The sequence below is a fragment of the Cinclus cinclus genome, chromosome 4, assembly GCF_963662255.1.
Source record: "Cinclus cinclus chromosome 4, bCinCin1.1, whole genome shotgun sequence".
Taxonomy (NCBI): Eukaryota; Metazoa; Chordata; class Aves; order Passeriformes; family Cinclidae; genus Cinclus; species Cinclus cinclus.
This window is the reverse complement of record NC_085049.1, coordinates 9094982-9107342: the sequence shown is the minus strand read 5'-3', so window position 1 is coordinate 9107342 and position 12361 is coordinate 9094982. Positions and strand designations below refer to the sequence as shown.

Below are 12361 nucleotides of genomic sequence, written 5' to 3'. Positions count from 1 at the left end.
CGGATCGCCCCCGGCGCCAGCCCCCGCCGCCGCCGCCCCTCCTCCGCTGCCCTACTTCCCTCCTCACGGCCCCCCTGCCCAGCCCCTGCCGCAGTCTGTTGCCGCGGCCGCGCCCAGACCCCGGAGCCGTTCAGCGTGTTGCAAAATGGACTCTGAGGGCTCGGCGGGCGCGGGCTGCGCTCCCAGCCCGTAAGCAAAATGGCGGCTGTTTGGCTTCGCCTTGGTAACCCTGCCCCTGTCAGGCGGGGCGGGTGAGCCCCGTGCAGGGGGAGGGAGGGGAGAGCGGACGCCATTTTCCCAGAGAGAGGCAGTGACATAGAAGGGAGCGTAGGAGGCTGGAGGGAGGGAGGCACGGGAGCAGCGGCGGCAGCACCGGGGTTTGTACACAGGTCCCAGGGCAGAGGCGCCTTTGAGCTGGTCCCTGTAGGGTTCTGCGCCCTGAGCTAGGTTTGGGGGGAGGGGGGGTCCTCCTCTTTCCCTTCCCTTTCTTTTACTAGAGCCTACTGAGGGCTGAGTCCTACCTAGGGTAGGGATATCCGCAGTGGGGCTGTTGCATTGTTTTCGTTGGGATAGAGAAGGGGGCTCAGCTGAGGGGTCCTGCTGCCTGGCCTGTGACCATTACAGGTGAGTCTTTGGTTATTACCAGCATATTCTGCTGTGGGTGCTTTGGGGGAGGGGGAGGTGGGAAAAGGGAGTGAAATGCGACGGGAATGTCTCATTGCCTTCTGTGCAAGTATAACTCCTTCCCACCCTGAAATATGCTTAATTTCTGTGTAAGTTGCCTTGAATTTGCTTTTCCTTTTGTGGGGTTTGGTTAAAAAATGGCAGGCTGTCGCTATATCTTATGAATATGGCGGGTTACTGTAACTGGAGGAGCTGAGGAGAATTTTTTGGCAGTTACGCCAGATTTATGCATTATGCTTGGAAAATGAGCCAAAAGGAGCTATTATGTGACAACATAGGCTTCCTTGGGCTGGCGGTTTTCAGAACGGGTTTGTGCGTTATTGGGACTGCGTATTGAGTTTTACGAAGCTTGGGGAAGCCTGTTCTTTTTCCTCCATCCTGTGTATTTTTGCTTTGTGGTACTAAAATGGCTCGTTATAGGCCTAATCTCTTTGCCTTCCACACCCCCGCCTCCCTGCCTGCCTCCCTGTTAATATCTCTGCTTCGTGGTGTAACCTGGACAAACGGAGGGCTGTCCCTAGGAGTTTCTGTGCCAATTTAAAAGGGGATCATTCTCCCCACCCCCTTTCTCGAGGTTGTAAGTAGTTACACTGGTGCACCCCTTTCTTGCCTTAGTTTCTGCAGGCAGTGTTCGTGTTCTCTGGGTGGCATATTTCATTCTCTTTCCTGAAGCAGTAAGTATTGGTGGGTCAGACCGTATTGCTGCAGACTCAGGGCAAGAGAAACAAACGGTTCACTGTGTACTAGAAAATAGGGTAGAGAAACATAATATATAGCCTGATTAACAAGGTCCTGTATTCCCCCATACTCGGCTATTAGGGAATGTGCGCTGTCTGAAAGCCCTGAGGTCGCTGAAATGGTACATACTACGTGTCGTCAAAAGCAGAAGTTCAGTGCTGCATCTAGATTTAGGAATGTTTTAGTCTGTTTATTTACAGTATCTTAAAGGAAGAATAATGAAGCATTTTTGATACTCGGCGTTCAGATCAGAGAAAAGCAGGAGATATCCATGGTAGTACTTGCAATGTATGATTAATTGATTATCACCACTATACTTTTAAAGTTACTTTTGAAAAAATGTGGAGCAAATTTATTAATTTCCCTCTTTTGTCCTTTAGAGATTCTAAAAATGGCGGCCTCAGGCTGATGTTGTGGTAATCTAATCAGCTCGGGTCCTCCACACCCCATGCAGTGCGTTTGTCTGCAGCGTATTAGTCTCTTACTATGTTTAAATGAAAAGGCTGTTCCCTTCAAATAACATACAAAACAGCTCTTGACTTTACTGCGATTTAAAAATGCTGTGTTCCAGCTGATTAATTTTATTGGTTATGTGTGTGAAAGGCAAGTGAACGAGACCACTCTTGTCGGGGAGAAGGGGGGTGGAAAGAGGCAACAGACTCAAGCAGCTCCTTCGAGGGGTGTGTATACGGTACTGTGAGGTAATATGTATGTCAGTTGAGTAAATTGGAAAAGCTCCTGTGTTTGTGATCGATACTGTACAGCTGTCTGTCCTACTAACGACATAAAATCAGTAATATTTATCAACGCGAGTAGTGGATTAGGATCACTAAGCCAGCTAAATTCTTTGTGGGAGCACATTCGTGAATGTCATGTTCATCTTCCAGGAAATACCTTCACTGCACATCGGTGTAGTAATTCCATGTATTCATAGTATGAGAATACAAAATGAACTTAAAGGAATAATGCGTGCGAGATTATAACCTGTTACTTTATGTAAAGACGTGGAATTTCTTCTATTGCCATGTAATCTTGGCATTACATTTTTTCTTCAGTTTATGTTGTATATTGCTATATAAATTATAGATGTGATAATATACATACAAGTACTAAGGGAAGGTGTGGTTTGTAACCTCTAATTTTTTTCCTAAATGAAATATGAACCTTTTAGTATCACCACTATAAATATGTTTGAGTGGGGGGAAGGGAGGTCACAAGGATTCATTATTTGGTAGTTGGTGTAGTATACTCTGATACACACTATAGAGGCTGCAAATTGTATGATTTAAGCAACAATAAGAAAATATAAATTTTCACCTTTTTTTTTTAATGCCGGTGTTTAATCTCATCCTTTAAATTAATGAGATATGAGTTCCTGTTCCAGTATAGCTTTAGAACCTTCTGGATTTAAGCAATCAAAAGTGAGGTATTGAAGTGGCAAAGCAGTGTTCAGTCTCTGACGAATTTTAATTTGAATACCATTTAGGAGCACTGATGTGGGATTTAAGGTATACCTGAAGTTGAACAGTAAGGTAGTTAGACTTTGAGGGTGTTGTTAATGCATGCCTTTTGTGTGTTTTGAGGCCAAAGGCTGAGTGATTTTGTTAATTCTCCAGTAATGTGCACTCCCATCTTCTTTATTTATAGAAATACATTTTTTCCCCTAAACCATGTCTTATTCTCTTTATTTAAAAGTGCAGGAGCAAGACTTTAAAGAGTATATGGGCCTTTATGGAAACCTTTTGCCTTTTTTCTTTCTTTGCCTTCAGTTGAAAGTTCCTGTTCTTGATGCTGTACAGTCTGCAGCTCTTCTTGGCCTCTGTCATGTTCTCAAGCAGATATCTGATTGACAATTAGAGGAAAATAACTTCATGCACTTTACAAAAAGTATTTAAAGTGTTTGGGGAAGGACAATGAAATAACCCCCCCCAAAAAAATTCAAATTTTGCAGCTTACTTTATGCACTAAGAACCTCTTGGGAGTTCAGAGATCTTCCATAGTTTTTCCTGTATGAGTTTTAATGAGTCAGTTTGCCTTCGTGACTCAGTTTCTCCATCTGTAAAAACAGATCTGTGGTTTGTTTTAAGGAGATGAGACTATAAAACAAATTTTACTTTTATTTTTAAACTCCATTGGTGTTTTTATTTATGTAGTCATAAAGAATGAAATACTCCCACTCCCCCAAAACTAACACAAACTTCTTGAAAGAGGGAAGGTTTGAAATGTAAATTCCTTCTTTTTTTACATGTGTCTGTTCCACAAACATTGTGTTACAAATGCAGTAGTATGTATTGGAGTTATGAAACCATTTATGTATCTTGAAGGTTTTCATATCTGAAGGAAAAATTTGCTTAATTGTCACTTAGCCTTTTGAGTGAGTGTTTTTGCTGTCTGGGAAATTCCGGAGGGGAAATAATACTGACTCTTTAGACTAAATCTAGGGAAAGTTGCTCTTAGGATTAAGTAACCTCTTCAGGTTACTTTGAGGTAGTGCAACTCCTGCTTTCTCTTGGACAGTATCAGCATACACAACTACTAAAGTTCTGCTGGAAAGCAGCAGAGATACAGAAATCAGTGTCATGCTGAAGGCTGGAGTGTTTCTCCAGTTCTGATTTTGTTTTGTCTAAGGACACTTAATTTTGCATGCACGCTAAAACTAATTTTAGTAAGGACTATTTGTGGGACTGAGTTAAGGAGTGGTGTATGTAATTGTGGAATCGTGGTATTGTTCTAAGCAGATTAATGTACATGAAGGTTTAATGAAAGTATTTTGCTGTTGTCATGTGACATTCTAACAAAATGTAGTGGGAGGGATATAGATGGGTGAAGATGTAAAATAGAACCCAATTCAGGCTTCTGCAGAGATCCTAAAGAAGTGCATCTATGTTATTTGCCTCATGACTTCCATACAAATGAGCATTTGTGAATCTCTCAAAAGCAGATTTTTTTGGACAGTGTTTTTTCAACAGGTGCTCTGTTTAAGTGTTTCCACTGTGCAAATAGTTCTGATTTATTGCTGAGTGACACTTAAGGTATCTCTGGGGGAAAAAAAGGTTCCAGAGTTGTGCAGTGTGGATTAGGGAAAAAACTCTCAATTCCATGCTTCCGAATTCTGGATTATTTAAAATATTAATTGTAGTGGGCTTTTGAATATGGTGCAAGGTGGATATTTCTGTCTACTTCAGTGTTCACATTTTCTTAGTAACAGAGGAGTTGTTCCCACAAAACATTGTCTTTGAGGATCCAAAATTCTCCTCATGACCTTCACATTACAGAAGAAACTTGCTGTAGTTGTGTTTGAAGAAAACCTGCTGTTAACCTTTAAGGCATAACAAATAAGTACTTAAAAGGAGCCTTTTCAGGGTTTCATATACTTGCTAGGAGATACTGAGATTATTTTTATTTCCTCTTGCAAATCTTAATGAAACAGGCAAGATTTAAGCTGTGTTGATTGTTAGAAAATTTTAATAAGACTATCTGTAAACCTTTGAAGACAGTTTTACTGCACAGAATATAAGTGGTTTTATGTCTTATTTTTCAAAATTAAAATAAGAGTAAGAACTATAGTAAATCAGTGTCCATTCAAGTTATGTGTTTCAAAAGTGCATATGAAGAATATATTATATATTCTAGTATATGTATTATAGTAGCACACATAGCATCCTGTGTGAGTAGAATATTTGTGACTTTTGTGTATTGTATTACCAAAATGCTACCTCTTGATTCAGGTGGTAGTTCATACACTGCTTAGATGGAGATCCAGTGCTGTAAAACCTAAGTGAGACTTTGAAGAATCAGTAATTCTGCAAATCAGGCACTTGCCAAAGTAGTATTGTTCCTAGTTTTAGAGTTTCAAGTTTGCACTTGGATAGTGTAGATACTAAAATTTCATATTCAGGCTCAGGTTAAGGAAAGCTTTCTTTTAGTATATTCTCATTTGTAGTTGCATTTTTTGTATTTTATACAGTCATAATCTAGGTAATCATTCACTTTTATATCTTCATCACAGAAGTAAATTGTCATCAAGTTCAAAGACAAGACGATAAGACTAAATTTTAATGACATTATTGTACTTTATATTGCAACTTAAGAAGAAAGCCATATAATCTGTTGTTGGCCCCCTTATCATATAATGGTGTGAGTAGGAAGGGACCTTCAAAACCACTTTGTTCCAACGCCTGTGCCATGGGCAGGGACATCTTCCACAGGCCAGGGTGCTCAAAGCCTCATCAAAGTCTGGCCTTGAGCTTCCAGGAATAGGACATGCCCTGCTTCCCTGAGCAACCTGTTTCTAGTGCCTCAGCACCCTCACTGCATGGAATTTTTTCCTACCATCTAATCTAAATCTCTCACCTTTTAGTTTAAAACTGTTCCCCCTTGTCCTGTTACTATCTACTCATGTAAAAAGTCACTCTCCCTCTTTTTTTGTAAGCCCCCTCTAGGTACTGAAAGGCCTCATTGTGGCATTTGGAGCCTTCTCTTCTCCAGGCTGAATCCCTGTTCTCTCAGCCTATGTAGGAGAGTGCTTAGGCCTCTGGATTGTCTTTGTGACCTCCTTTGGATCTACTCCAAAAGGTCCATTTCTTTCTTGTGTTGCAGACCCCAGAGCTAGACAAAGATCTCCAGGTGGGATTTCTTGCAAGTGGAGCAGAGGAGCAAAATCACCTCCCTTGACCTGCTGCCCACTCTGCTTTTGCTGTAGCCCAGGGCATGGTTGGCTTTCTGAGCTGAGAGTGCACACTGCCAAGTTGTGTCCTGCTGTTCCTCAACCAGCACCTGCAAGCCTCTGTCCTCCTCAAGGCTCTTTCTCCACCCACTCTGCCCAGTCTGTACTTGTGCTTCCCTGACACGTGTGCAGCACCTTGCACTTGGCTGTATTGAACTCCATGGGTTCACCTCTCAAGCCTGGCAGGGTCCTTCTGGATGATATCCCTTCCCTCCTGTGTGTTGGCCACCCCACAGAACTTCATGTCATACACAGACTTGTGAGAGTGTGTTTAATCCATGTCACCAACAAAGGTTTTAAACAGCCATGGTCCCAATAGCTTTGTGAGAAATGCCACTCATCACTTGTCTCCACTTTGACATGGAGCTTGACAGGCTGCTACTCGTTCTAGTGCAGCCATGCATCCAGTTCCTTAGTCACCAAATGGTCTGTCCATCACATTCATGCCTCTCTCTGGTTTAAAGATGTTGTGCTGAACAGTTATCTATCAGTCACAGAAACTGATAAAACTAATAGCCTGGATTTGCCACTCAGGAATTTCAAGTTGTATATAGAATGGTAGATTTGGGTCTTTTACCTTGAAGTGTTCTGCATATTTAAATTTGTTTGTTGTTCATTACTCTTTGACTCTCCTAAATTGATAGGGCTGAAGATATTTTTGGCAGTTGGTGATGCTCTTAGCTTGCCTTGAGTAGACAGAGGGACCTAACTTCTAGTTAGAATGGTTATAATGAGTTGAACTGTATCACAAGACAGATGATATTCCAGTCTAGATGGTTAATCCTGTTTTAAATATTGGTTTAAAGAAAGCTTTCTAGTAAGGAGTGGTTTAGTCAGTTCTGCTTAAACTGAAGACTTGACAATTACAGCAACTTTATGTATATAACTTTTGAGGAAGGTACAGAGTGATTACATGTGTCCTTTGGTTTCCAAACCTATCATTCTAGAACTGTGAAAGAAACATGAATACTTTATATATAATTCATAAACAATACAGTAGTCATTTTACTGATGATAAGGGTAAGGTTCCTCCCTCAAATACTTACCAAGTAATGCTGCTGATTTTTTTTGTTTGCTTTGGATAGGAGCATTTGATGTGAATCTTTAGTATTTTTGATATTATGAAGGATTTTTATGGATGCCTGTGTTGGGGGGGGGGGGGGGGGCGGTCTTCTAAGTGTTTATTCTCTATCTTAGTTTCCAGTAATATCTCTTGTGCTGAAAGACAAAAGCCAAACACTCCTTTTTGTTTTCTTCTGTGTGGCAGTAGTAGTGAAAATTAAAGCTATTTGTTGAACTTCCATTGCTGGGCAGAATTTCTTTGTGCTTATTTAAAGATCAGGTATTTTCTCTCTCTGTTACTACAGTTGAAAAGCATACTGAAACTTCCATTGAAAACACAAAGCTAAAGAGTTCAAATGCATGGAATCAAACTTAACACAGACAATATAGTTTTGCAAAATAATTGCCATTGAAAATAAATTAGGTTTTGTTTTATTGAAAGTAAGAAGGATCTTTGGATCTTACACTTCTTTATTTTTTGTGTGTCCTTGAATATGAAATAGTCCCTCCATCTGTTCCCTCGTTTTTTCTTGCTAGCGTCTTCCTCAAGTTTTTGTAAAGAACAGTGAAACACAGCCAGATTGTTACCAAAAGATATAGTCCAGGTTGAACTGTAGTTAAAATTGCACAATGGAGTTCTTCTAACTGCCAGAAAGAATTAAAAGTTTGTGTTTGAAAGAATGTGACTTTCTGACTTGCTTGTGTTTAGATTCCTGGACCTAAGTGTAGCAGTTAGGTGAATGTCTACAAATTGTTTCCATGAGTAAAAGTAGAAGCAGTTGGAGCTATTTAGGTGAATCAAATGCCACAGATAAAAAAGAGGAGCTAGTTTTTGAAATCTATATAAGTGAAAATATATCAAAACAAAAACATGCTTAGCTGAAGTCAGACTTGAAATAAGCCAAAAGAATTTACATCTTGTGTAGTAGTTAGCTAATAATTGCAGTAGACTCCCAGGTCTTATTAAGCAACATAGAAAAAAATATTTTTTTTTTATTTGGTATTGTGAAGCCCACAAAATGCTGGTAGTGTTGAAGGCAATACCAATATCTGTTTTTAGCTACGTATTTTTTCACCCCAAAACCTATACTTGTTGGGAGGAATATTGGTGACTGAATTGTTATATTTAATAAAAAATAAATAGACTTAGCCCATACAGTTGTAGATGTCAATTTAGAGTATTATTACAGAATGTGAACTGTATATACTTGTAGAAAGCCTTCATATTTTAGGATATTTGTGAAGAATAATAGTGTAAGGTAAAAGGTGAAATGTTTTCTTCAAGAGTAATTGCTAAGTCACATACAGGCAGTTTGTCTTAAGTTTAATCAACATCTTTTTATCATTTTGTGCTACATGGAGAAATACTTATTTGCAATAAAATAGTTGACGCAAGAAATGACATAAACCCAAGATATTTTTACTGGGAAGCTACTTTATTAGCATTCTTGGCCTTTGAATTTTTCTTTAAAGGCCTTTTACTTTTCTCAGTGATAGACTATAACAGGCTAATGTTGGGTAGCTAATACGTACTTCTCCAAGCAATAAGCAATATTGCTATGAAAAAATAATTTTACTCCTCTTCATGTGCTGTACTTGTTTTGTATTTTACAGTTCCTTTGCTCTCCAGTTCAATAATCGATGGTTTTTGAATGGCTAGGCCTCTTTTTTGGTGTGATTTATTTTCAGAAGTATAGCAAGTGTTCAGTAACTTAAAGACGTCAAGCAATTGACAGTTAATTTTCAATCCTGGGTGTTCAGTTCTGCAAATAGAAAATCTGAAATCTGTAAGCATGGTGTGCATTAGTATATCTCCGCTTACTGCTTCTTTGATTGATTCATGTTCAGTAAACTAATCCTTATTCTTTCTGTAACTGCTTTTACCTTTATTTCCCTTCTACCACTCATTCTTTTTCTCTTCCTAGTCCCATATTTTGTCTAACTTCCCCTGAGAGAAGAAAAGGAGTGAAGAGAGAGAAGAGGTAAGGGCAAGTCTTCATGTTTTAAGAGACTGACACAAATTATTTGAGGAAGAGACCTTGCTTTCACTCACAGAATAAGCAAGAGCAGCACTATTGGACCAGACAGGGAAAGTAGCTTATGTCCTGTGGAAAGCAGCTTTGGTGTATAGCAGAGGTTTGGCTAAACTGGCAGACCGACTCTTGCTTTGTACTTAAGTGTGGCTTGCTTTGTGCAGACTGGAGTCTGTGTGGTGCATGTTACAACCTGTGTACTGATGGAAACCTTGTTACCTGATGGAAACTTAAGCTTTTTTGCATAAATCTTGGATGAAGGAGGCAGGGGATTTTATTTCTCTGTTTTAGATACTAAACTCTGACCAATTCATAAAGTTTGGGTGTCATTCCAAACGTGACTGTGGTGTTTGTTGAATGTAAAATCCTGCATTTGCCCCAGGATTTTCATAAGCTGCAACAGGCTGCGCAGAGAAGCTGTGGATGTCCCGTCACTGGAAGTGTTGGAGCCCAGGTTGGATGGGGACCCTGAGCAACTTGGTAGCAGAGGTGTCCAGTGCTGTTGGAACTGGATGATCTTTCAGGTCCCTTCCAACCCAAGCCATTCTGTGATTCTGTGCTAGTAAATCATACTTTTTGGCACTATTTTAAAAGCAGAGTTGGAGGAGGAGTCTTGCTTTGTAGTTGGTTGTAACAGCAGCCTTTCTTAAATAAGTTGGTCTGATAATTAGGTTGTGTCTGTGTCAGTACAACCAGAAATTTCTCAGAGCTAGGAATTTAGTAGCCTTGATCTCTGAAGCTTACTGGAAATCCAGAAGGAGATGGGAGAAGCTGTGAGCAATGCCCTGAGAGAAACGGGGAGAGAAAACATAATGATTTTAGCCATTGTCTGTCATGTGTGACTTCACACCAGCCATAGCAGGTACTTTTTTGGATTTTTGTCTGTCTGACAGGGCGTGTGAGGAGGAGATTAGATTGACATGAGTACTGACAAGTGTGTAGGTGACCCTGAGCAGCATAGGAGATTATTTAGAGGCTTGTGAGTGAGGCTAGAAGCAGTTAATATTGTGATGAGGAAGAAGATATTGCTGAGAGGGATATAGAGAACATTAAATCAGTGGGAATGTTTGAGTACATGCTTCAAATACTAGATTTCTTCTAGAACAAGTTGTTTCTTCCATATGATTTGCAGGAGTTGGTCATTAATAGGTCTTAATTTGTATATTTGAGTGTGCCTACTAGGTCTTATTTTTCCTACTCTGCCTTTTTTTTTCTGTCTCAGCACAAATTAGACGTAAACTGCTAACTTACCTGTTAGGTTACCATAGAAAGCAGCAAATAATAGCAAATTTGAATTTGGACTTGCAGTTGTTTCTAAGCCTGCACAGTTCTTGCTGCAACTGCAGTGGTGTAACATCTGGAAGTTGGATATCCATCCTAATCTCTTAGGAAAGTCTGTACAGTTACAGAGCATGTTAGGAGAAACAGACAAAACTTCCTTGTATGTAAGATTAGTCATTTATTCATGTATTCTGCTTCTAGGTGTGATTAAAGGCGTGTTACCTCCTGAGAAACAGACAGCAATGAATAAATATTGATTACATTATACAGTTATTTATGGTATGTGTATATATGCTGCATATTTTTTCCATATTTATGTGTTGATACAAGCATATACATGTATGCATGTGCACAGTATAGTTCATTATTTGAAGGATATCTAGAGTGTACCATTAAAATGCCACTTTCTCTTGATAATTTTGAAAATAATCTAATTCTTGTTACTCTTGTTAGACTTGTATACTCAGAGCAGTAGTAGAAAGCAGCAGTTCAGAAAAGCATGATTTTATTTAATGAAATTTTCTTTAAATCTCTCTTTTTCCTTTCCCAATTAAAAATAAAGTTAAAAAATCAAACAAACCCAACATACACACACCTCCTAAACCAAAAACAAACAAAAAGATTCCAGAGGGGAAAAAATCCTGTGGATAGGAAAGCCAGGTAGTAAAGCTTAGTTTGTTGACCTTGTGACAGTTCAGGACATTAGTTTTCACTCTGTGTTTGTGGACTCTGACAAAATATTGATAGTTGCATTTTTAGTTAGATTTCTCCTGTATATATTGTGCTAGGGCATAGGTGCATCAACTTTCCTTAGGTCCTGTATTTTGGATTTCTTGTAGTCAAGGGTGGTTCCCATGACCATGGGTTAAAGTTATTGGCCTGTAAATCTCAAGGAAAATATGACAAGAATGGCTTTTGCTCATGATTGCAAAATGTGTGTACACATATGATGTAATTGGAGGGAGGAGGAGAATGTTTAGATTGCATTCTCAATAAATGCAGTGTATGCATAGAAGATGCCTGGTGAGGTAATAAAATACAGTAAAACAGAATACTACCTTTTGGTCATCCATTACCTGAGATGACTTTGTATCAGCAAATAACAATAAAATATGCAGGAGTCAGCAGAGGTGTGAAGGCAGTGATACAATCTTGGAAATCTTTGCATCTTGCATGAAAGACCTTCTGATGTGGGAAACAACAATCAGTTTGTAGTGATCCTTTGTAACTTTGGAGCCAACCTGGATTCACAGTAGGGTGGATTTTCTACTGGGAGCAAATGGAAGTTAAGAGTTTTGGTTTGGTCTTAGTGCTGTAGAACATTTCTACATTCAAGTTGACTTGAAGTAACAACCAGGTTAGCATTGTATTAAACTGAAAGGTCTTGCTTGACTCAGGACTGTCATGCAGATAGTTTGTTTTAACACTGAAGTATTTTTTTATCTGTAACTCTTCTTTCTCTTCTTCCTTGGTCAGTGCTTGAAGAGAAGGTTGACTGTTCAGCAATTTCATTTGTTGCTTCAAGTTGATACCCTTAAGATTTGTATACCTCTCATGAAAATGAGCCTTCATATATACTGTGTGTGTTCTGATACTTAATATTGCTCCAGGAAATAGTTAGTCATTCCTTGCTTGGATCTAAAGGTGTGAGGGAAGGGGTTTACCAGTACTCACAGTTTAGCAAAAGTTCTGTGCTTGTGTTCAAGGGAAATAAGCTCTGAGTAAAGGTGAGGTGAACTGGGTAAATTGGGAAACCATGTAACTTTGTAGGTGGTCTGGCCTACAAAGGGGGGACTGCCAATCATTCTTTACCATTTCAGTTACTCAGTTTACTGCA

General features: G+C 39.5%; 1 protein-coding gene across 7 annotated transcripts in view; it reads left to right on the top strand.

Moving 5' to 3' along the window:
• Positions 1 to 112: 112 nt before the first annotated feature.
• Positions 113 to 12361, top strand: part of KMT2E (lysine methyltransferase 2E (inactive)) — a 56835-nt gene continuing 44586 nt past the window's right edge. For 2 of the 7 annotated variants that reach the window (XM_062491625.1, XM_062491626.1), the window contains exon 1: positions 113 to 624. The gene's annotated coding sequence lies outside the window, so the exon portion shown is untranslated. Of the gene's footprint in view, positions 625 to 1337; positions 1359 to 6234; positions 6575 to 9135; positions 9193 to 12361 lie in introns of those variants that run through there. The other 5 variants (XM_062491627.1, XM_062491621.1, XM_062491622.1 and 2 more) reach the window with 4 other exon arrangements.